The sequence below is a fragment of the Schistocerca nitens genome, chromosome 9, assembly GCF_023898315.1.
Source record: "Schistocerca nitens isolate TAMUIC-IGC-003100 chromosome 9, iqSchNite1.1, whole genome shotgun sequence".
Taxonomy (NCBI): domain Eukaryota; kingdom Metazoa; phylum Arthropoda; class Insecta; order Orthoptera; family Acrididae; genus Schistocerca; species Schistocerca nitens.
This window is the reverse complement of record NC_064622.1, coordinates 56,508,460-56,531,204: the sequence shown is the minus strand read 5'-3', so window position 1 is coordinate 56,531,204 and position 22,745 is coordinate 56,508,460. Positions and strand designations below refer to the sequence as shown.

The 22,745-nt window shown below is 43.4% G+C and overlaps 1 protein-coding gene across 1 annotated transcript in view; it reads left to right on the top strand.

The window, feature by feature from the left end:
- The first annotated feature begins 280 nt into the window (after positions 1-280).
- Positions 281-22,745, top strand: part of LOC126203209 (alpha-tocopherol transfer protein-like) — a 169,553-nt gene continuing 147,088 nt past the window's right edge. Inside the window, exon 1 of the mRNA XM_049937454.1 lies at positions 281-392. The gene's annotated coding sequence lies outside the window, so the exon portion shown is untranslated. The remainder of the gene's footprint in view (positions 393-22,745) is intronic.

Genomic DNA, 22,745 nt, shown 5'->3' with positions numbered 1-22,745 from the left:
CTTGTGTCCTTCCCCACACACAGTGCGGTGGTTTTCGATCTATACATTTAGATCTGAATGTTATCTTCTCTAGCCAAATGGTACTGTTTGCTCCACGAGACAAATGATATGAGAAAGTGGCTAATGCCACAGCGCTATGAATGCAGAAGGTAACGGGAATTCCGTCACAGATGCGTCTGGCGGCATGAGGATGTAAATACAGCCGCGGAGTCCTGGCTCAAGCGGGCGGTGACGTAGCGATGACGCGGCGGGCTGTTGCGTCACAGGCGGCGATCGTCACTTGTCGGGTGCGTAGCGCGCGGCTCGGTGAACCGGCTAACCTAATTCAGTGCAGCGTCAGAGCGGGCCGTGGCAGTACGTGTAATACATCGCGGAAATCTGCAATAGCCACGGTAAGTGCATTATGTCTTGGTCGTCAGCGCAGCAGCTCGCAAAGAGAAAGAAGTGATTAACAAGCGGCTTTAGCAAGGAGGAAAACTACCGCCTTTCTGTATCTGACGAAGAATAGTTTACCATGAATCCGGCGTTAACGTCACTTTCGTGTTACTACTTCCCCGCGTGTGACACACTAGTTTAAATCTTAATCATAACTGAACATCTAGTAGCGCTGTATGTGTAGGTGACAGGAGTATTGTTTAAAGCGTTTCAGATGAGTTACTAGTGTCAGAGCATTCATTACTTGATACTACGAGTATTTATATAGTTAAAATGCGAAGAGGTGCTATATTCATACGTATAATTTCTTTAAGATTGTAGAACTCTTGGTGAATTTCAAGCTGTTTGATTTTTAGAACGAATCATGTAAAGTGAAGCCACGAAGTCACAAAATGGTGACAGTCCAAAAAAAGTGCATAGTTACAATGACGCTTACAGAAGCGATTCCTGATTCTGACTTACGTCATATGGTGTACAATCACTGGGGAGGGGGGATGTTGTGATTGTACGGGGATTTACTGTTGATATGGCGGAAATTAATATCGTTGTTTTGGTCTGTGGACATCATATATTCCCTATCATTAATTCACGACCAGCCATGTATACCTATTATTTATTCACGAGCATCGTAAGGACCTGTGTTTATTAATAATGCATTTATCATTTACGCGGAGTCATTTATTATTTATGAAGACATCCGTTGTTAACATGTAGCTGTTGAAATGTAAACAGTGCACCAGCTCAGTAAACAAACATCAGCTCAAGAAACTGTTTACGAGCGAAACACAAAATTTAGCCTATTCTGTCGAATGGGCGTACAACTCTCCACAGTGATTCTTTACAGTAATATTACGATACAATACATCTAAACGTTTTCTGATCGAGAGTATGAAATTTTGGCCGGCCGGTGTGGACGAGCGGTTCTAGGCGCTTCAGTCTGGAACCGCGCGACCGCTACGGGCGCAAGTTCGAATCCTGCCTCGGCCATGGATGTGTGTGATGTCCTAAGGCTAGTTAGGTTTAAGTAGTTCTAAATTCTAGGGGACTGAAGACCTCAGAAGTTAAGTCCCATAGTGCTCAGAGCCATTTGACCCATATGAAATTTTGTTTCTTGTGACGAAAGTTGTCTGTTTCGCTGAAATTAGTCCTGTTCTCGGAAGGAGCCCTTTGCACGAGCTGTATAAAACTTCTCTAATAACAGTGCGTTTGGGAGGTGAGGGGGGCGGGAGGAGTGTGTCAGATTTTGTATGCTATTTTTATTTCTTTCCCGTGACACAGATTACATTACCTTAACACATATTACAAGTCTTGAACAGTTTCATTACGATGGCCGAAATAAGAGACACGGCCTGCAAGAAATATTTAAGGAGTCACCAATAAACACTGTCAGGTTTTTTCTTTTTTTTGTTATTCCACGAAAACAGTAACAAAAAATGGTTAGCTTACAATGAAATGACATAAATAAGGTGACAGATAATTGCAATCATAAATTACAGCATTCAAGTAATGAGGAATGATTTGCAGTCTTTAGCAATAGCACACATTTAGCGTCTCCACTGTCACCTTCGACTGGTGTTAGTTACAAATCCCTTGTTCTTCTAACACCCGAGAGACTAACGACAATGATTTTCTCGTAGCCCGGATGTTTATTCTTGAATCGGGCCATTTTCCGCTGTTACTTCTCCAAAAGAAAAGCAGCGCGTTTCGATACAGGTTCATTTAGTAAGTACGAAAGCGCCACGGAGATCCTCAGTATTGGTAGATGCTGCAAGAGCGGCGCCCTTGATGACGGTGTGGTTTACTGTTAAAGTTCCGAGAGCGTCCCTTCCTAAACATAAAGAAATAGATTGTTTCCTCCTACTTACACCTCGCAAAACGAAGGTGAAGGTAAAGCTAGAGAGATTAGACCCCACACGTAAGCTTATCAGCAACCTTTCTTCCCTCGTACTATTCACGACTGGACCAGCATGCACGAAGTACCCTTTGACACTCACCTTCCAGCTTCCGGAATATGTGTTTAGATGTAGGAAATAGGCCACTTCAGCGTAGTTATGTTTCATCCAGTAGACGTAATAACAAAATTCGTCTACTGTCATTAACAAGAGCTTTCATTTCGCAAATGAAATTTTGTATGTTCAGATGTCAATGTAAACAGCATGTAAAAATTACCTCATTGTGATATTACATATCGCAGAAATCGGCTAGATTCGCAGATGTTTGTTGACATAACATGAAGCTCCTTACATTTCAGCTGGAACCACGGTGATGAAGCTGTGCTTCTGAAGGTACGTTGGCGAAGTATGAACATAGTAGATGTGATTTATCAAGTTTTACGTTCATTTCATTATCTCGGTTTGTCGAGAACGACCAGTACTGCTGCAAAAAAGCTTTATGGAAGTATTCTTCCTTTTGAGTAACATGAATAAGACAGGCGAAATGCCCTCTTACTTGAAGAATGTAATACTGGTGTAGAAAACTTAAAAGACGTAAGCAGGCCGCGCGGGATTAGCCGAGCGGTCTGGGGCGCTGCAGTCGTGGACTGTGCGGCTGGTCCCGGCGGAGGTTCGTCATCCTTAGGGCATGTGTGTGTGTGTGTGTGTGTGTGTGTGTGTGTGTGTGTGTTTGTCCTTAGGCTAATTTAGGTTAAGTAGTGTGTAAGCTTAGGGATTGATGACCTTAGGAGTTAAGTCCCATAAGATTTCACACACATTTTTTTATTTTTTTTTATAACGAAAGCACCTTTCGCATGGCATGTCACTGCCAGTTAACTTATCTCGATGAATTTGGACCACACATAGGGAGAACTTATACAGCACAGTGCAGAAAGTGACCGAAAGAAATAGGCAATGAGACGAACATATATGAAAAGATAGTCATTAAACTATATGGCCGTGAGTTATGATGGTTCCCTGGACATACCAAAAGATGGGATGTGATTTTTTAATAGGGTGTGTGAGATCACTAAGGACGACAATGCAGTGTCTGAGACGAGCTCCATTGCTGGCCACAAATTTAGGTTGACCGTGGATGCACCGCACTGAGAGATTTGGTCAGCATGCTAATTCAGCATGTCCCCAGGCCATAGCACCTTGACCACCAGAACGATCATGTTTGACAATGTTCCTGGGAGCATTACTTATGACGGTAAGTTCAGCTTTGTCGAAGATGGTAGTTTTGGTGGTCCAGGCGTTAGAGTGTGGGGAGGCAGAAGTTGCATGAGCGTAGTGACCTTCAGGTCTTCGAAGAAGGTACACACAGCGGTCAACTTTGTGACACTGTACTTCATCCCCCGTGGGTCTTTTCAGGGGTGCTTTCGACCTTGACTTCATTTATATGGATGACAATGCGACTGCATCGAACAGGGCAGGTGGAGCAATTAAGGGAACGAGAAGATATTCGGCGAATGAAGTGACGTGCCCCTTACCCTGACTTAAATCCCACCGAGTACGAGACGGACGCGTTAAGTAGACGTATTGTAGCACTTCCATATGCACCAATGGTCATCCAGCAGTGGTCAATCGCGTTGCAAGCTATTTCCCAGTCTGATACATCTTGCTTACCAGGTAGAATAGTTCCATAAAGCATCTTTGCAGCAGTACTGGCCGTTCTCGACAATCCGGGATAATGAACGTAAAACTTGATAAATTCCATCTACTACGTTAATGCTTCGCCAACATACCTTCAGAAGCACAGCTTCATTACCATGGTTTCATTCGAAATGTAAGGAGCTTCATGTTATGTCAACATGCATCTCAGAATCTAACCGATTTCTGTGATATGTAACATCACACCGAAGTAATTTTATATGCTGCTTACACTGTCATCTGAACATACAAAATTTCATTTGCAAAGTGAAAGCTCTTATTAATTGACAGCAGACGGATTTTGTCAGTACGTCTACTGCATGAAACACACAACTACGCTGAAGTGGCCCGTTTTCTACATCAAAATAATTATTCCGTAAGCCACGTTGCAGTGCATGAACGGCCGTGTGTGGTGATCACTCAAATTATTAAGAACGATTTCTTAGTTATTATAATGTTCAGGGAACCATCATAAAATGCTGGAGACTACAGTTTATTGTTGTATTTGAATAAAAGTGTCACTTCTCTTCATATCATTGCGTATTCGTTTGTTACCTTGTGTCCGATACTGTTGAAGTTGATACCTATGTTCAAAGTTTCATAGATGTATGAAACAGTTGGCAGTAGAGCACCATGTGAAAGTTACTTTTATCCTTGAGCTCACAATGCAGTGTAATTCCAATTCCAAAGAAAGCAGCTGCTAAAGGGTGTGAAAATTACCGAACTATCAATTTCATAAGATAACTGTAAATAGTGACACGAATTATTTACAGAAGAATGGAAACTCTGGTAGATGCCAGTCTCGGGTAAGATAAGCTTGGATTCCTGGGAAACGTTGGAACGTAAGAGACGCTACGGACCCAACTACTTATCTTAGAAGGTATATTAAAGGAAGATCAACCTAGGTTCGTAAGATCTGTGGACTCAGAGCTTTTGTCCGGAATACACTCTTCGAAATTCTGAATAAAAAGATGGCAGTTAAGAGAGTTGAAAGGTATGAAAAAAGCAGTGGTTGATAAGGGAGTGAGACAGGCTTGTAGTCTATCTGCAGTGTCGTTCATTTGTGTGTTGAGCAAGCGCTAACGTAAATTAAGGGAAAATTTGTTACTTCTTCACGCTGAAATGACTGGATGGATTAGGATGAATTTTGGAACGGAGATAGCTTATACCTTGAATTAACACACAGGATATCTTGTAAACACGTATAAAAGGTGTAGGGGTCAAAAAGAACTGCAGCCCACGACTTCCGATTACCGATACTTGTTTCATCCGGTATTTGAGAATGGTGCATTCACTGCCTTGCAACAAACTTAACAAATAATTCCAAACTTGTACGACCCTTTTTCCTCGCTAACAACCTCCACAAAATAACAGCAAAAAAGGTAATCGTTTAATACATTTTCGTTGTTCACGCAGTAAAACTGCCCCATGAAGCATGACGTTTTATTACTTACTTACTACTAACTCTGTTCACAACACATTTCTAAGACATTAGGCACATAGACCAGTGAATGTACCTGCAAAATGCTATCATTGTACGGGACAGTTCAGGGGATACGTCAAAAATATTGAGCTGTGTGAAAATGAAACTCTAGTGCGAAGTTCGCTACGGATACAGCTGAAATGTGTCAAAATACATGTGAAATGTATTCAACGTGTGCGTACGCTAGCAAAGCCATGGGTAAAAATCTCGTCTGAAACCAAGGAAACGATTAGAGCCAAATTTGGTACACATTTTAGTTAAGATCTGGAAAAAAATATACTGTGGTGTGTAAGCACTATGATCCTCCTTTTATGGTGGGAGTAATAACGTCGACTGGAGGAGGAGGACGAGGAGAAGAAGAAGGTGTGTGTGTGTGTGTGTGTGTGTGTGTGTGTGTGTGTGTGTGTGTGTGTGTGTGTGTGTGTGTGTGTGTGAGAGAGAGAGAGAGAGAGAGAGAGAGAGAGAGAGAGGGGGGGGGGAGGGGGGGTAGGAGATCGACTAATATAAGATTTGAATAAATACAAACTTGAACACTTTTTATAAATGTCTGTCTAATCGCGGGTAACACCATGGTGTGCAAATACTATACCATACAGGTTGGAAAAAGTCAGTGACACTGGTCAATTATTTGCTGCCGAAGAATAACATTTTTAATGTACGTACACTGTTAAGCAAAACTTAGGATTATCAATGAAAGCACACACACACAATACTGGTATAATATTTTACAATATTCATTATTTATTTTACAAACAAGTTTCCAGCTGCTACACCATTATCAAGTACAAAAATAATCTCTCTACTTGGTGATGGTGTGACAGCTGACAATAGATAAGAAATAATCTTCGTACCTGATGATGGCGTAACAGCCGAAAATCGGTTTGTGAAATAAATAATAAATATTGTAGAATATTACACCAGTGTTGTGGTGTTTTCATGCACAACGCATAAAATATTCTCCCAAGAAACGACGGAACAGTCAATCAATGAAAAACTTAGGAATTAAAGTATTTTTGTCGTGATGTGTCTGCCAAGTAATGTCGTTCCATGAAACTTGGAGCAAACGTAGAAAGAACTGCAACAGTAAAGTGAAGAAGCTATCAAAGAAATATGCAATGAGACGAACAAAAATTACACTTTCATTCAAAGACAAGAACTGCTCAATTCGCCGCGTCTTATGACGGTTTCTCGGCATCACAAAATGCTTACTGCCACTGGATCTCGGGGTACCGGGTTCGATTCCCGGCCGGGTAGGAGATTTTCTCCGCCCGGGGTCTGGGTGTTTGTGTTGTCCTGTCATCTCATCATTTGAGACGTGGCGATACTGGAAAGGGACAGATTGGGAACTAGCACCGCCGCTAATGACCACAATGTTGAGCGCCCCACAAACCACCACCACCACCACCACCACCACCACCACCACCACCAGCAGCAGCAGCAGCATCGTCGTCGTCATCACAACCTCCACCATCACAAGAGGCGAGACATAGTTCTTAATAGAGCGTATGATACACATGGACAGCAGTTTATGCTTTTCAACGTGCTCCCATGTTGGTCACAAAATTGGTGAGGAGATCTTGAGGTGGAGCGTTACATTCCTCCTCCAGCGCGATTGTCAAGAGCTGGATGGTCATTGGTTCATGAAGAGCTGCAGTACGTCTCTGCAACGCTTCTCACGCGTGCTATATAGGAGTTAAGTAGGGGGAACGGGCAGGCTAGTCCAGTCCATTCGCCGAATACCCTCTCGTTCCAAAAGATCCTCAACCACTGTTGTTGGATGCGGTCACGCGCTATCAGCTACAAAAATTTAGGCGGGGCCGAACGCACCTCTCAGAAAAGGGGAAGGAATACAGTGTCAAAACAGATATGGCCAACGAGTGTACTATGTGACTGAGGTAAGTATGCCCATGCAATGTCATGCATCCCCACACTGTAACACGTGACAACCAAAATGATCATGTGCGACGATGTAACTAAATGTATGTGCAGTAAGTGCTCCCTTCTCTCGCCATGTGATGGTAGGCCTACATCCAGTCACAAATCAGACTTAATCTGCTCTCATCCGAGGAAAGCACGCGACCCCGCTCTTCATTGCTCCAGTCCCTATACTCCTGTCACCTTCTAAAACTGTGCCATCGATATGCGGATGTCAATCGAACACAACTTACTGGTCGTTGGGGAAAGTGACCGCACCCATGCAGTCGCCTTGACGCTGTGGGGTGGTGGGGGGAGGGGGGGGAGGAGGGAAAGAGATATATACAGGGTGTTACAAAAAGGTACGGCCAAACTTTCAGGAAACATTCCTCACAAACAAAGAAAGAAAATATGTTATGTGGACATGAGTCCGGAAACGCTTACTTTCCATATTAGCGCTCATTTTATTACTTCTCTTCAAATCACATTAATCATGGAATGGAAACACACGGCAACAGAACGTACCAGCGTGACTTCACTTTCTTACTGGAAGTGTTCAAAATGTCCTCCGTTAGCAGGATACATGCATCCACCCTCCGTCGCATGGAATCCCTGATGAGCTGATGCAGCCCTGGAGAATGGCGTATTGTATCACAGCCGTCCACAATACGAGCACGAAGAGTCTCCACATTTGGTATCGGGGTTGCGTAGACAAGAGCTTTCAAATGCCCCCATAAATGAAAGTCGAGAGGGTTGAGATCTGGAGAGCGTGGAGGCCACGGAATTGGTCCGCCTCTAGCAATCCATCGGTCACCGAATCTGTTGTTGAGAAGCGTACGAACACTTCGACTGAAATGTACAGGAGCTCCATTGTGAATGAACCACATGTTGTGACGTACTTGTAAAGGCACATGTTCTAGCAGCAGAGGTAGAGTATCCCGTATGAAATCATGATAACGTGCTCCATTGAGCGAAGGTGGAAGAACATGGGGCTCAATCAAGACATCACCAACAAAGCCTGCCCAAACGTTCACAGAAAATCTGTGCTGATGACGTGATTGCACAATTGCGTGCGGATTCTCGTCATCCCACACATGTTGATGGTGAAAATTTACAATTTGATCATGTTGGAATGAAGCCTCATCCGTAAAGAGAACATTTGCACCGAAATGAGGACTGACGCATTGTTGGATGAACCATTCGCAGAAGTGTACCCGTGGAGGCCAATCAGCTGCTGATAGCGACTGCACACGCTGTACATGGTACGGAAACAACTGATTCTCCCGTAGCACTCTCCATACACTGACGTGGTCAATGTTACCTTGTACAGCAGCAACTTCTCTGACGCTAACATTAGGGTTATCGTCAACTGCACGAAGAATTGCCTCGTCCATTGCAGGTGTCCTCGTCGTTCTAGGTCTTCCCCAGTCGCGAGTCATAGGCTGGAATGTTCCGTGCTCCGTAAGACGCCGATCAATTGCTTCGAACGTCTTCCTGTCGCGACACCTTCGTTCTGGAATTCTGTCTCGATACAAACGTACCGCGCCACGGCTGTTGCCCCGTGCTAATCCATACATCAAATGGGCATGTGCCAACTCCACATTTGTAAACATTGCACTGACTGCAAAACCACGTTCGTGATGAACACTAACCTGTTGATGCTACGTACTGATGTGCTTGATGCTAGTACTGTAGAGCAATGAGTCACATGTCAACACAAGCACCGAAGTCAACATTACCTTCCTTCAGTTGGGCCAACTGGCGCTGAATCGAGGAAGTACAGTACATACTGACGAAACTAAAATGAGCTCTAACATGTAAATTAAGCGTTTCCGGACACATGTCCACATAACATCTTTTCTTTATTTGTGTATGAGGAATGTTTCCTGAAAGTTTGGCCGTACCTTTTTGTAACACCCTGTATATATTACGCGCTCTGCACTCATGTTAAATGTGATTGCGCCGTTGGACACGGGTCCTTCTTGCCTGTTGTACAAGGTAGCGGTCATCTGCTACTGTAGTTGACCGTGGTAGTCCACCTCCTCTCCTTCGGGCAGCAGTGGTTTTGGTTCGGAACGTCCCCCAAGCACGTGAAATAATGCTGTGAGCAATACCAAACTCCTGGGCTACACTCGCCACACTCCCCCCCCCCCCCCCCCCCCCAATTTCCCGATGACTCTTTCCCGTCTGAAGTCCTCAAAATGCCTCTGGGCCATGTTGTTGTGAAGACCGCCACAGTACACCGTACCTGCTTACTGATTCACACGCACTGTATTTTTCCGATTCCTTATCTGCCTCGCGTTATGCGACCATCCCCATTTGGCGCTATGGTCACGCTGACCTCACGACGTATGAGATTCGGATCTCTGTGCGCTCCAGGTAGACATTGGCAACATGCTCCCGAGGTTTCATTGGTTTCCACATTTCATTGATTTCCACAGACTACTTAGTGTGTTACATTAGTGTATCTGTTTCATGATTAAGTTTTCGAGAGCAGTGTATTATTGCTCTTTCCGTGGCAGTTACCAGTACGATATTCTGGCGATGATATCCAACCTGCACAACAGCATTGCACTTGCCACGTAGTCTGATTTGACTCAGCATACTGTAGAGTGTGCGGCTATTACTGTAAACAGAGATAAGCGAGACTCGCTTGGAAACGGGAGTACTTGCGTACTCTTACATCAGAGATAGTGAGTGCTGTCAGTGAGACCCGAAGCATTGCACGTTACGGCTCGTATTCCAGCTTATTTCAGAACATAATTTTGTAAGGAAGACTTCCAGGAAAGGACTGTCATTATACGTAGCACAGAATACAGCTTACGACAAACAAAGTAAAGATGATTATGAATAGTAGCAGAAAAGAGAAAACAAATCGATCCCATAAAAGTTCTCGACAACGCAATGAACGAACAGGTGAACGATTTCTACTACTTCGAAAGCAAGATTAAGGTGAATGGCCAAAGCTAGGAAGATATAAGGAGTAGAGTGGCACAGGCAAACAAAGTTCTCTTCAGCAAAATAATGCTATCGATATTGAAATAAGGAAATAGGTCACTAAAGTTGTAAGTAGGCTGTTTAGGTTTTTATGTTGGTAACGCCACGTAGCGCTCTGTATGAAAATCACTGACTGTGCTGTGTGCAGTCTGTGGCTGGTTTGCATTGTTGGAATATTTGCTATTGTAGTGTTGGGCAGTTGGACTGGAACAGCGCGTAGCGTTGCGCAGTTTAGAGGTGAGCCGCCAGCAGTGGTGGATGTGGGGAGAGAGATGGCAGAGTTTTGAGAGCGGACGATCTGGACGTGTGTCCGTCAGGAAAAGGAAATTTGTAAGACTGGATGTCATGAACTGATACATATATTATGACTTTTGAACACTATTAAGGTAAATACATTGTTTGTTCTCCATCAAAATTTTCATTTGCTAACTATGCCTATCAGTAGTTAGTCCCTTCAGTAGTTACAATTTTTTATTTAGCTGGCAGTAGTGGCTCTCGCTGTATTGCAGTAGTTCGAGTAACGAAAAATTTTGTGAGGTAAGTGATTCATGAAAGGTATAGGTTATTGTTAGTCAGGGCCATTCTTTTGTAGGGATTATTGAAAGTCAGATCGCGTTGCGCTAAAAATATTGTGTGTCAGTTTAGTGTTGATCAGAATAAGTAAAGAGAGTACTGTCTGAGTACGTTCAGTTTTGCTCTGCTGTTTGAAAATCAAATAACGTAAGAGGTTTACCAGCACAGTCATTCTTTATTTTTCTAAGGGGATATTTCAACGTTTGTCTGCTAAGCACACCATGGGATGAAAGTGAAACGTGTACTATCTGACATCAAGAGAAAACGAGTAACTGGTAGAACCTGAAGTGCAGTACTGTCGAAGAGAGTGAAATACGAAATGAAGTAGTGCTGAAAAGAACGGGTGAGGTAAGGAGTCTGTGGAAGATCGTTACCTGAAGATGGGTCAGGTTGTGCAACAGCCGCCACTGTATTCAGAAATAAATTTGACGCTTTACGAACCAGCAAACCGGAAAACGTGTAGCGGCAGGCAAAGACTAGAATATGCTAGGCAGAGTATAGAAGAAGTTCGATGTAGTAGTAAATACAAAATTAGTACAATATAGAAAAATGCGAAAGATAGTGAAATCCTGACAAAAAAATAAAAAAAACTGGCTACGTTCACAACATTGTAGAAACAATGGGAATGATAATAAATTTAAACATGGATTATCGACGGACACAAGTGTTTCCAATTGCTATGGCGTCAGAGAGTAATGTAATGCAATCGTTGGGGTTAAAGTCTCGTCACTGATTTTTTGCTTCCCCGGCAGGAGGCACTCATCAATGCTTTGGGTGGGTTGGGGAGGCAGAAGACTTTGTTTATAAGGGGAGGTGACGAAGTGAGCTGATGAAGGCATTGGACTCGCAGTTGAAAGGAACAGGGTGCAGACCAGATCCCCATACCATATCTCCCTTTGTATTTTTGAATTGCTGTCAGGTGGACGCCTTCGAAAAAGATGAGTTAATATTGCACCTCCTTTGTGGAAAGGATATTAAAACTCTAAGCTACCTTCCACACACTCCGCAAGCCATCATATGGTACATGGCGGAGGGTAGCTACTGCACATTTCCATTCCTGTAGCAGTCGCAAATGGAGCGACGGAAAAATGGTTGTCCATACACCTCTGTATGAGCCTTGATTTCACCCTGTCTTCACGGCCCTTAAGCGAGAAGTATGTTGGTAGCAGTGCAATCATTCTGCAGTCAGCTCCAAAGGCCGCTTCTTAAAATTTTCTCAGTAGTGTTTCGCGAAAAGAACGTCCTTTTCCCTCCAGGAATTCTCATTTGAGTTCAAGAAGGATCTCTTCCATGACTCAGAACTGGCGGGGATCCTGAACACTCCAGTGGCACTTAAGACGGACCGTTCTAGCTTTTTATACGCTGTCTCCTTTACAGTTAAGATACATTTTCCTAAAAGACCCCCCAGTGAACCGATTTCTACCATTTGCCTTCCCTACTACCGACCGTACGTGCTTGGTCCGTGCCCCATCGCACTGCAACGTCACGTCCAGATGTATAACGGACGTGACTGTGTCAAACAGGAAAATTACAGGATTTTTTCTCCATTCATCTTCAGTAAATCACATCTACATACATTTAGAGCTATCTACCATCCTCCACATCAAACGGAATTTCTAAGTCATCCTGTATCCTTCCAGTCAATCAGACATCTTCGGTATACTACAGCTTCATCAGCAACTAATCGCAGATTTCTCCCCACTCTGTCAGATCATTTCTGCAAAACAGCCTTCCCTGTTGACGCCCTAGTCTCTGATGAACACGAGGCGTCGTGAACAGTGTATTGGGTTCGAGTACCTAAGAATTCTTAGAGCCACTGACATATCTAGAAACCAATTCGTTATGCTCGTACCTTCGTTAAGTATGCAGGGTGGGACCGTGTCAAACGCTTTCTGGAAATCAACCAATACGGAATCTGCCGGATGCCCCTCATCCAGTAGTTTGCAGGATACAGTGTGAGAAAAAGACAAGCCGATTTTCACACGAGCTATGCTTTTAAATCCCTACCGATCTGTGAACAGAAGGTGCTCTGTCTGAAAGAAATTTACTATACACGAATTTAGAATATGCTTGTAGGGCATTAATCTTTATCAGAATGTTCACAAAATCCATTATTAGTCTATTACAGAAAAAAAAATATCCCAGAAGGCTTACGCATTTCGGGTCCGCTCCAGTACAATCCTGAGTCTACAGGACAACCAATTCTTGAAACAGATTCCCACTAACAAACATTGCGTTGCAGACGCATTTACGTTCACATATCCTTAAATGTTTTCGAAAGAAAGAAGTGATGAGAAAAATCTGGCGACCTGTGTTGGAGAAAGACATGTAGAGTGTTCGAAAGAACACTGAAATTTATCAGTTGGTGAAGTGGCGCAGTATCGTCCAGAAATTAAAAGATAAAAGATTGCAATGGGCTGGGCATGCGGCTAGAATGGAAATCAACAGATTTCCTAAGAAGGTGTTTGGGGGCACTCTCCAAGCAACAAGACCACTGGGCCGACCTCGCACACGGCGGAAAGATGACACAGAGGAGAACGTAGCCGTGTTAGGAATTGCTGTAGGGTGGGGAGAGACAGCGAGAGATACAGGAAGATGGGAGCAAATCGCTGATGCAACCATGGTCTGTAGGGCCTGTAATCGCTGAAAAGGAGTTATTGGCTATATAACGACGCGATTTTGGCAGAAAAGCATAGCAGCACTTGGGAATATCTTCGTAATAATGTTCGTTGTCAAAATAATTTTTTATGACAAGTGTAGATTCATTTGAGTGGTTTATATAGTTCTGCGGTAGAGATCAGTTGTCATTTTATAGAGCTATGAGCAAAAAATGCCCCTTCCCGTCCAGAGAACGTTTAACAGGTAGTCCGAAGTATTTCCCAGTTGTACCAGCAAATCTATTCCGATATCTGAGGCACTTCTGACAGCATAACAATAATAATTTGTGGCAATATTTTTTCGCGGTTCAAAAGACAACGGCGCTACTGTGCATTTGAGAAACCGACCCTCGTTAATGTAATACTTCCCGAGTAACTGACTACGTATTACATGTAGGTCACACGGTAAACTTTGTGTTTCTAATATTTTGTTTCTGTTCCAATGGATTTACTTGTCAGTACTAGACTATCACAGAAAACACACGTGAAACAATAACACACATGATATCTTTCTATGTAACGATTCCTCAAATGCCGCCTTCAAGCAAACAGCTGTTACTCCTGTAGACTGTGCACAAAGGTGCGAAGTTCTCAGCGTACAACAGTAAACCGTCACCGTTAGGCCAGAAGCATAGGCGTAGTATAAACTAGTAGGAACGCTACAGGCGAGACACGTTATCCGAAACCTTGATCCTTATTACTGCATGGCAAATTGCAAACAGCAGTAAAGTAAGAAAGATAGTAAGAAATCCGATGCGAGGGCTTGTCAGCAGCATAATTTTCGGCGCTAGACATACGCAGAATAAACAAAGGCGCAATAAGCGATTCACTCGGAAATGGTTTGTAACAATCGTCTGTGTATCACCTTGCGTTGATGATTACCGTTGGAACCAGATGCAGGTTTTGCAGAAGTCATAGCGTTAGGCCAGGCAGCGAAGTATGATTTCTGACTGCAAATCATTTAGTCGAGCGATTTTAATTCATACTACCGTGGTAAATAATGTGCAGAATTTTCAGTATTTTGTAAAGAAACTGGGAAGTCTTTAGCTAGAGGCACAAGTTGGTTCTTCCGGCCATCACGGATACAGGAGGAGGGCTCCGACGCTTTATGCAGACTCAGAATCAAAGACCAATGCGCTTCGCTTACGTGGTTGCATCATAGTTAATCGTAATTAGCGACGGTATGGTTCTGTTGCCACCCAACCTCGGCGAGATCCATGGTACACGGAGAGTTCTTTGTCCTTTTTGTGTTTAATACATTTGATGCCGATTTCAGGGGACAATCAGCTCACGACAATTTACAAACTGACGAATACGACGGCTTTTGACCAGAGCAGTTTCGCCACATTCTGAAGAGTGCATAAGTCTCTAGGCGCTTCAGTCTGGAACCGCGCGACCGCTACGGTCGCAGGTTTGAGTCCTACCTCGGGCATGGATGTGTGTGATGTCTTTAGGTTGGTTAGGTTTAAGTTGGTCTAAGTTCTAGGGGACTGATGACCTCAGATATTAAGTCCCATAGTGCTCAGAGACATTTTAGCCTAAGTCTCTGATTTGCAGCACTGAAATGTAGACTAAGAATTGGAACCACATGATGACTACATGGGCACACTTTTGCTCTGAATTACATTCTTGGCTTCATGATTCTCTATTTCCGTGCATTCCGACACTCTAAACAAAGACCTTGGATCAAGTGGGGCTTTTTCTTTTTATTCGCCAACTTGCTGCAATCCCGGCATTGCTGGGCATTCTGCCAATTTTTTGTTGGAAATGGAAACAAAAAATGAAGTGTGTTTGTACTGTAGTATCAAGAAATTTCATTTCCATGTACTCATGAAAATACTTCCGAAATTATAAGTTATACAAAGAAGTACTCATAATGTACAGATACGCAAGTACAGCTTCTTCGCCTGTCTAAAACGCGTTTTTGTAAACATGTCTGTGGCAACGGCTCTTCATAGCTGTATAGACAGCTATTGCTTTCGCCTACAGGCGTTCGCGATGAGCAATTGAAAGCTATCAAAAGCGTTGGCAGGTGTCAGAGAGATCCTTAAGTTGACTCAGCTGTACAACTGTCTCAGCAGTGAAGAATGAATGTATTAAAACTTGATGGATCATACGGCATTTTTTTTCACGCATCTGAACGTTTATGAAGTCACATGATTGCATGTCCGAAGGAACAGGCTGTGCGGCGACTACAGCTGTCGTGAAACACATGAAATGCATTCGCAGTTGAGAGTATGGACAATCATCAGTTGCATAATTGACGGCTGTAGCCGCATGCATGCCCGAAGGAACATTTCATCTTAATTCGGAGTAACAAAGGCGCTGCAATCTCATAGTTACCCGCAGACACCGGGCAAGCGACTTCCAAGTAAAATGTCTCCCCCTCTACGGGAATATCCACTATGTGATCAGAAGTATCCGGACACCTGGCTGAAAATGACTTAAAAGTTCGTGGTGCCCTCCATCGGTAATGCTGGAATTCAGTATGGTGTTGGTCCACCCTTAAGTCTTGATATCAGCTTCCACTCTCGCAGGCATACGTTCAGTCTGATGCTGGAAGGTTTCTTGGGGAATGGCAGCCCATTCTTCACGGAGTGTTGCACTGAGGAGAGGTATCGATGTCGGCCGGTGAGACCTAACACGAAGTCGGCGTCCCAAAACATCCCAGAGGTTTTCTATACCATTCATGTCAGTTCTCTGTGCAGACCAGTCCATTGCAGAGATGTTATTGTCGTGTAATCACTCCGCCACAGACGGTGCATTATGAACACGTGCTCGATCGTGTTAAAAGATACAATCGTCATTCCCGATATGCTCTTCAACAGTGGGAAGCAAGAAGGTGCTTAAAACATTAATGTGGGCCTGTGCTGTGATAGTGACACGCAAAACAACAAGGTGTGAAAGTCCCCTCCGTGAGAAACACGACCACATCATAACACCACCGCCTCCGCATTTTACTATTGGCACTACACACGTTGGCAGATGACGTTCACCGGGCATTCGCCACACCCACACCCTACCATCGGATCGCCACATTGTATACCGTGATTCGTCACTCCACAAAAAGTTTTTCCACTGTTCAGTTGTCGAATGTTTATGCTCCTTACACCAAACGAGGCGTCGTTTGGCATTTACCGGCGTGATGTGTGGCTTATGCGCAGCCGCTCGACCATGAAATCCAAGTTTTCTCACCTCCTGCCTGACTGTCATAATACTTGCAGTGGATCTTGATGCAGTTCGGAATTCCTGTGTGATGGTCTGGCTAGATGTCTGCCTATTACACATTACGAGCTTCAACTGTCGACGGTATCTGTCAGTCAACAGACGGTGTCGGCCTGTACGCTTTTATGCTGCACATGTCTCTTCACGTTTCCACTTCACTATCACATCGGAAACAGTGGACCTAGGGACGTTTAGGGGTGTAGAAATCTCCCGTACATACATATGACGCAAGTGGCACCCAATCACCTGACCACCTTCGTGAGTTCCGCGGAGCGCCCCATTCTGCTCTCACGTCGTCTGATGACTACTGAGGTCGCTGATACTGAGTTCCTGTAAGTAGGTGGCAGCACAGTGAACCTAATACGAAAACTGGATTTTTCTGGGAGTGTCCGGATACTTTTGATCGCATAGTGTACATAATAGATGTAAGAGTGCAGGTTATAGATACATGCTTGAAGATATATGAAAGTTTGAGTCTGGTCGTGAGTCGTGCTCGGGTAGCCAAATGGTAAGGCGACCGCTCGTGACAAGCGGGAAATATGGGTTAGAGTCCCGGTCCGGCACACATTTTCATTGTCGTCATTCCATTACTCAGCTGATAGTTGCCTGTATTCGCAACTGTGAATAGATTTCATTTATGTGAATACTGGCTGAAAAATGTTGCCAATAGTAGTAGCAAATAAGTAACAAATTTAAACGTCATGCATAATGCGGCAGTTGCTCCACACATCTTTATGACGTCACATCTCCTGAACTATGGTAGGTAGGCGGTTCTTACCCAGATAGCGATTGTTACCTGACAGTAAGGGATGTGTGCACAAAGGTTGGTTGAAATCTGTTCTGTGGTTTAAGAGGAGATGTGGTACATACATACGTACATACATACATGCATACGTACAAACGGTCATTCATTCGTTTTTATAATATGCATGAATTAAACAAATTACGTAGTAAGGAAAAGGGCTACTGCAGTTCACTGAAAATCTGTGCTTCTAATGAAATATTAGTTAAGAAAGTGTTTCTTAAGTTGCAGTGCAGTTCATAGTTACGCCGTATGTGGTGAAATTGGTTCATTCAGCTGGACAAATGAGATATTCCCCATCGCAAGGAAAGTGAGAGTCTGTTGCAGTTGGTTAATTTGGCTGAGTGTAATGAAGACAAATTGAGGGGAATGGATATGATAATTCGTACAGAAGGTTTTTAAGAATAAACGAAGACGAAAGTAATGAAGAATAGTAGAAGGTAGCCATTTGCTTAATATCAAAATTCCAGAAGATGGAGTAGAAGTGAATTTTCCTATCTGCACAAGATATCTGAAGGAAAGTAGTAGACGTGCGCAAGTAAAGAATACCTTGTACAACAAAAGAGCTCAGATACCTTACAAGAGATACTATTAATAGGTAACTGAAGATAAAAAGCTTGCAAATTTCACGACAGTATTTTGTGCCCAGCTGAGAGTCATCTAAGGCTACACCCAGGGAGAACGACAGACCATTGTTCGTGGAACTCTAAAGTTAGTAATTCGTGCTAGCATACTAATATTCCTTCAGACGGTCTTACATTTCGTTTTGTCCCAGAGTTTGGGCCCACATTACCACTGAAGATGTGAACTGTCTCAGTATTGATATTTTCATGTCTGGCATTGAAATATTTGCACGAGTATAAAATAAGGAATTTAGATTTACCTCGTCAGTAAATAACAATTTGTAACACTGTGGCTACTGTACTATCAAATAATCATACTGACCAATATAGTAGATTTCATTTTTAGAAGTGGGTAATGGAGCTGTAAACATAGTTATATTTTGGGGAAAGTGAGTTATCACCAAATGTGTGTGAAAATGAGCAAAGGAATTACTCAGAATTTTGGATAAAGGCACAGATAGGCCACAGAGCTTAACAAGTAATTTTGCGCTCCAGATAAAATAATCAGTACTGCACCGATAACACTTATCGATTGTTTGCCTTTACTTATAAGCTCTTCAGAAAGTTCAAAGTCATAGAGAGCATATGAGTATTTGGCGCCGGTGGATCAGCCATGTACAGCTAGCAAACAACTTTTCTTGAGTTTAATTTATATTCAGTCAACTTATACATTATAATTATGTATAATTTTCAACGTGGTGTGTACAAAAATTGTTTAATCGACAAGTGGAGTATTCAGTTAGAACCTCGAATTTCGACATATCCACACGAAAAGAATGCGGGGGACCACGGACGTAGCGTGTCTGCAAAATAGTAGACTTAACCAACAGCGGTTTCTTTTCACAACGCGTGCTATTGTTTCAATTTAAAAGTGGGTGTACTAATACGCAGTTTTGTCTGAAACACACGGTATGCCAAGTCCGTACCATCGCCCCAATGTTACAAATCTGGACCCTACAGTGTTTCCGTTGGCCCTTACGCGCTACGCCTCTGACCTGTAAGACCGCAACAGCCACCCAAGGGTACATATTTGATACTCTTATCCGTGTTCTTGTTTACGTCGGTTGCATCATTGAGTATGAAAGTTGGTATTCTGTTGCTCGGATACCTTTCCTTGCACTGTACCCCAATAAACACGTTTATATTTTCTTTCTTTCATTCCATTTCTACAATAACGAGATATCATTAGATATATAGCTTTTCTCAATGGAAATACGAAAAAGAGAACGCATGTGAGCGCACACACTTCTTCTACCGTGCATGCGCGGATCCACGGCAGAAAAGAACCGTTTCTATTTCTTCCATGTGGATAAACAATGTTCAAATAGCAGCTTCACCCATTCTGCAGCCAGGTGGCAGGCCGTCTACATTTGACTCTCACACGTTAGGTGTGTCGTGTAGTACTGGCTTAACAGCTTGTTTCAGGGTGCAATATTTTGACACAGTCACAGTAGGGGGTTTTCGACCTGGGGTACTAACAAGGATATCCGCGTAAGCCCTACACTCTGTAGTCCCATTGTCTGTCAGTAGTAAACACCTTACATAATCTAAATAGATTAAAAATAGTAATAAGACCAATTCTTGCCTGTCATGTTCCACAATGCACCCAGACTGCTCCCCGATCGGTAGGCACGCCTTGCTAGTGTTTCTGTAGCCCAGTCAACGAAGACCAAAGGCGCGAGTGCTATGAACGATATGCTAGAATTCCTGAAAAGTGAGAAGTATAGGGGAATGATAGCGTTTAAAGGTTACTTTGTTTTGTCGAATAACCTGAAGACAGCGGCTTCTAGTGACAACATTTTCATGTACAAAATTAGTTTTTCCATGATAATGGTTTCCGCGTTACAGGGTATGGAAAAATCGCAGACTATTAAAATAGTGTTTTAATGACATAAAATTGTTTATTTTAAAATGAAGTGAACTGAGAACGGATATTAAATGTTTCAGAACAAAACCAGTCCCCGTTGAGAAAGTGTTAACGACGCGTTTCCACCTTTTGGGCATCTTCAGAATGTTTACAAAAACAAGCAACGAGTAGTATGCAGGGTCGGGCGGATATAAGTTGGAGTGTAGCGATTGCGAAAAGTCGTATATAGGCCAGACTGGCAGATGGTTAAAGACCATCTTACTGATCACCGAAAGTAAAGTGGCCACCAGTCCCCGACACTAGAGAACCTGAGGATACCGCACCTTCTTCAGAAGGCGAAGAAGTTGGCTCTCCTAGAGGAGCTGGAAATTGTTAAACATCTCGATGTCGGCCGGCCGCTGTGGCCGAGCGGTTCTAGGAGCTTCAGTCCGGAACCGCGCGACCGCTACGGTCGCAGGTTCGAATCCTGCCCCGGGCATGGATGTGTGTGATGTCCTTAGGTTGGTTAGGTTTAAATAGTTCTAAGTTCTAGGGGACTGCTGACCTCAAATGTTAAGTCCCATAGTGCTCAGAGCCATTCGAACCACCTCGATGTCGACAAAGAGAGGTTGCTGAAAGATCAGCTGATTAGCAGTAATCAAATATATTATGATACAATGTTACCAGTGTTCAGAATGTTGCTGCAATGAGTATTTTATGCCGACAGCATAACTCTCAATTTGTTGGTTTTTGTGTGGGAAGTTGGGGAAACCATATTTAAAGCGGGCTTTTTAATGACTCTTTTTTTACTATAGATGACTTTACCTCTTTACATTTTATAACCTGTTCCTTTATTCTGACGGGTAAAAATATTTTCATCTTGTTTGTGATGCTTAAGACTGTCCAATATCCCGGTATCTTGAAGTTTTATCTATTCAGTATGCATATGCTATGAATGTATTCCAAAATTTAACTGTTTTACTCCGTGAGACGGAGTTTAATGACATATTTTGATTCGTTGTTTCTCATGTAGTCATTTTACCTATTATTTGCGCTTTATATGGGGGTACTTCTAATTTTACTTTCGGATTGTGTGTGTGCGCGTTGGTTTGCTTATATGCAATTTAATTACTAGTTTTACGTACTCTTGTTTTTCGAAAAATGTGTCTTAAGCCGGTCATGTGCACCTCCTGAGTACTTTTTGCCGCACTATACGCGGCACCTATATCTCAATTTGTCACTGTAATCTTTGTGTGCACGCCAATACAGACATTGTGGGACTCGTACCGCGGTTTTGTAAGCGTGGCCCCACCTTTCACTGCCACGGCGGAGACAGTTGGTGTACTCGAGGTAACACGCGATAACCGTGGAAAATTTTTCCGCCACATATTTGTACCTGCTCGCTGTTATTCTGGCTGTTTCTCACCCTTCAATAGGTCCACTGCGTGTTTTAGATGTTTCGTCACGGATGGATTATACAGCGTGTTACAAAAAGGTACGGCCAAACTTTAGGAAACATTCCTCACACACAAAGAAAGAAAATGTTTTGTGGACATTTGTCCGGAAACGCTTACTTTCCATATTAGCGCTCATTTTATTTCTTCTCTTCAGATCACATTAATCATGGAATGGAAACACACAGCAACAGAACGTACCAGCGTGACTTCCAACACTTTGTTACAGAAAATGTTCAAAATGTCCTCCGTTAGCGAGGATACATGCATCCACCCTCCGTCGCATGGAATCCCTGATGCGCTGATGCAGCCCTGGAGGATGGCGTATTGTATCACAGCCGTCCGCAATACGAGCACGAAGAGTCTCTACATTTGGTACCGGGGTTGCGTAGACAAGAGCTTTCAAATGCCCCCTTAAATGAAAGAGGGTTGAGGCCAGGAGAGCGTGGAGGCCATGGAATTGGTCCGCCTCTACCAATCTATCGGTCATCGAATCTGTTGTTGAGAAGCGTACGAACACTTCGACTGAAATGTGCAGGAGCTCCATTGTGCATGAACCACATGTTGTGTCGTACTTGTAAAGGCACATGTTCTAGCAGCACAGGTAGAGTATCCCGTATGAAATCATTATAACGTGCTCCATTGAGCGTAGGTGGAAGGACATGGGGCCCAATCAACACATCACCAACAATGCCTGCCCAAACATTCACAGAAAATCTGTGTTGATGACGTGATTGCACAATTGCGTGCGGATTCTCGTCATCCCACACATGTTGATTGTGAAAATTTACAATTTGATCACGTTGGAATGGAGGCCAATCAGCTGCTGATAGCGATTGCACACGCTGTACAGGGTACGGAAACAAGTGGTTCTCCCGTAGCACTCTCCATACAGTGACGTGGTCAATGTTACCTTGTACAGCAGCAACTTCTCTGACGCTGACATTAGTGTTATCGCCAACTGCACGAAGAATTGCCTCGTCCATTGCAGATGTCCTCGTCGTTCTAGGTCTTCCCCAGTCGCGAGTCATAGGCTGGAATGTTCCGTGCTCCCTAAGACGCCGATCAATTGCTTCGAACGTCTTCCTGTCGGGACACATTCGTTCTGGAAATCTGTCTCGATACAAACGTACTGCGCCACGGCTGTTGCCC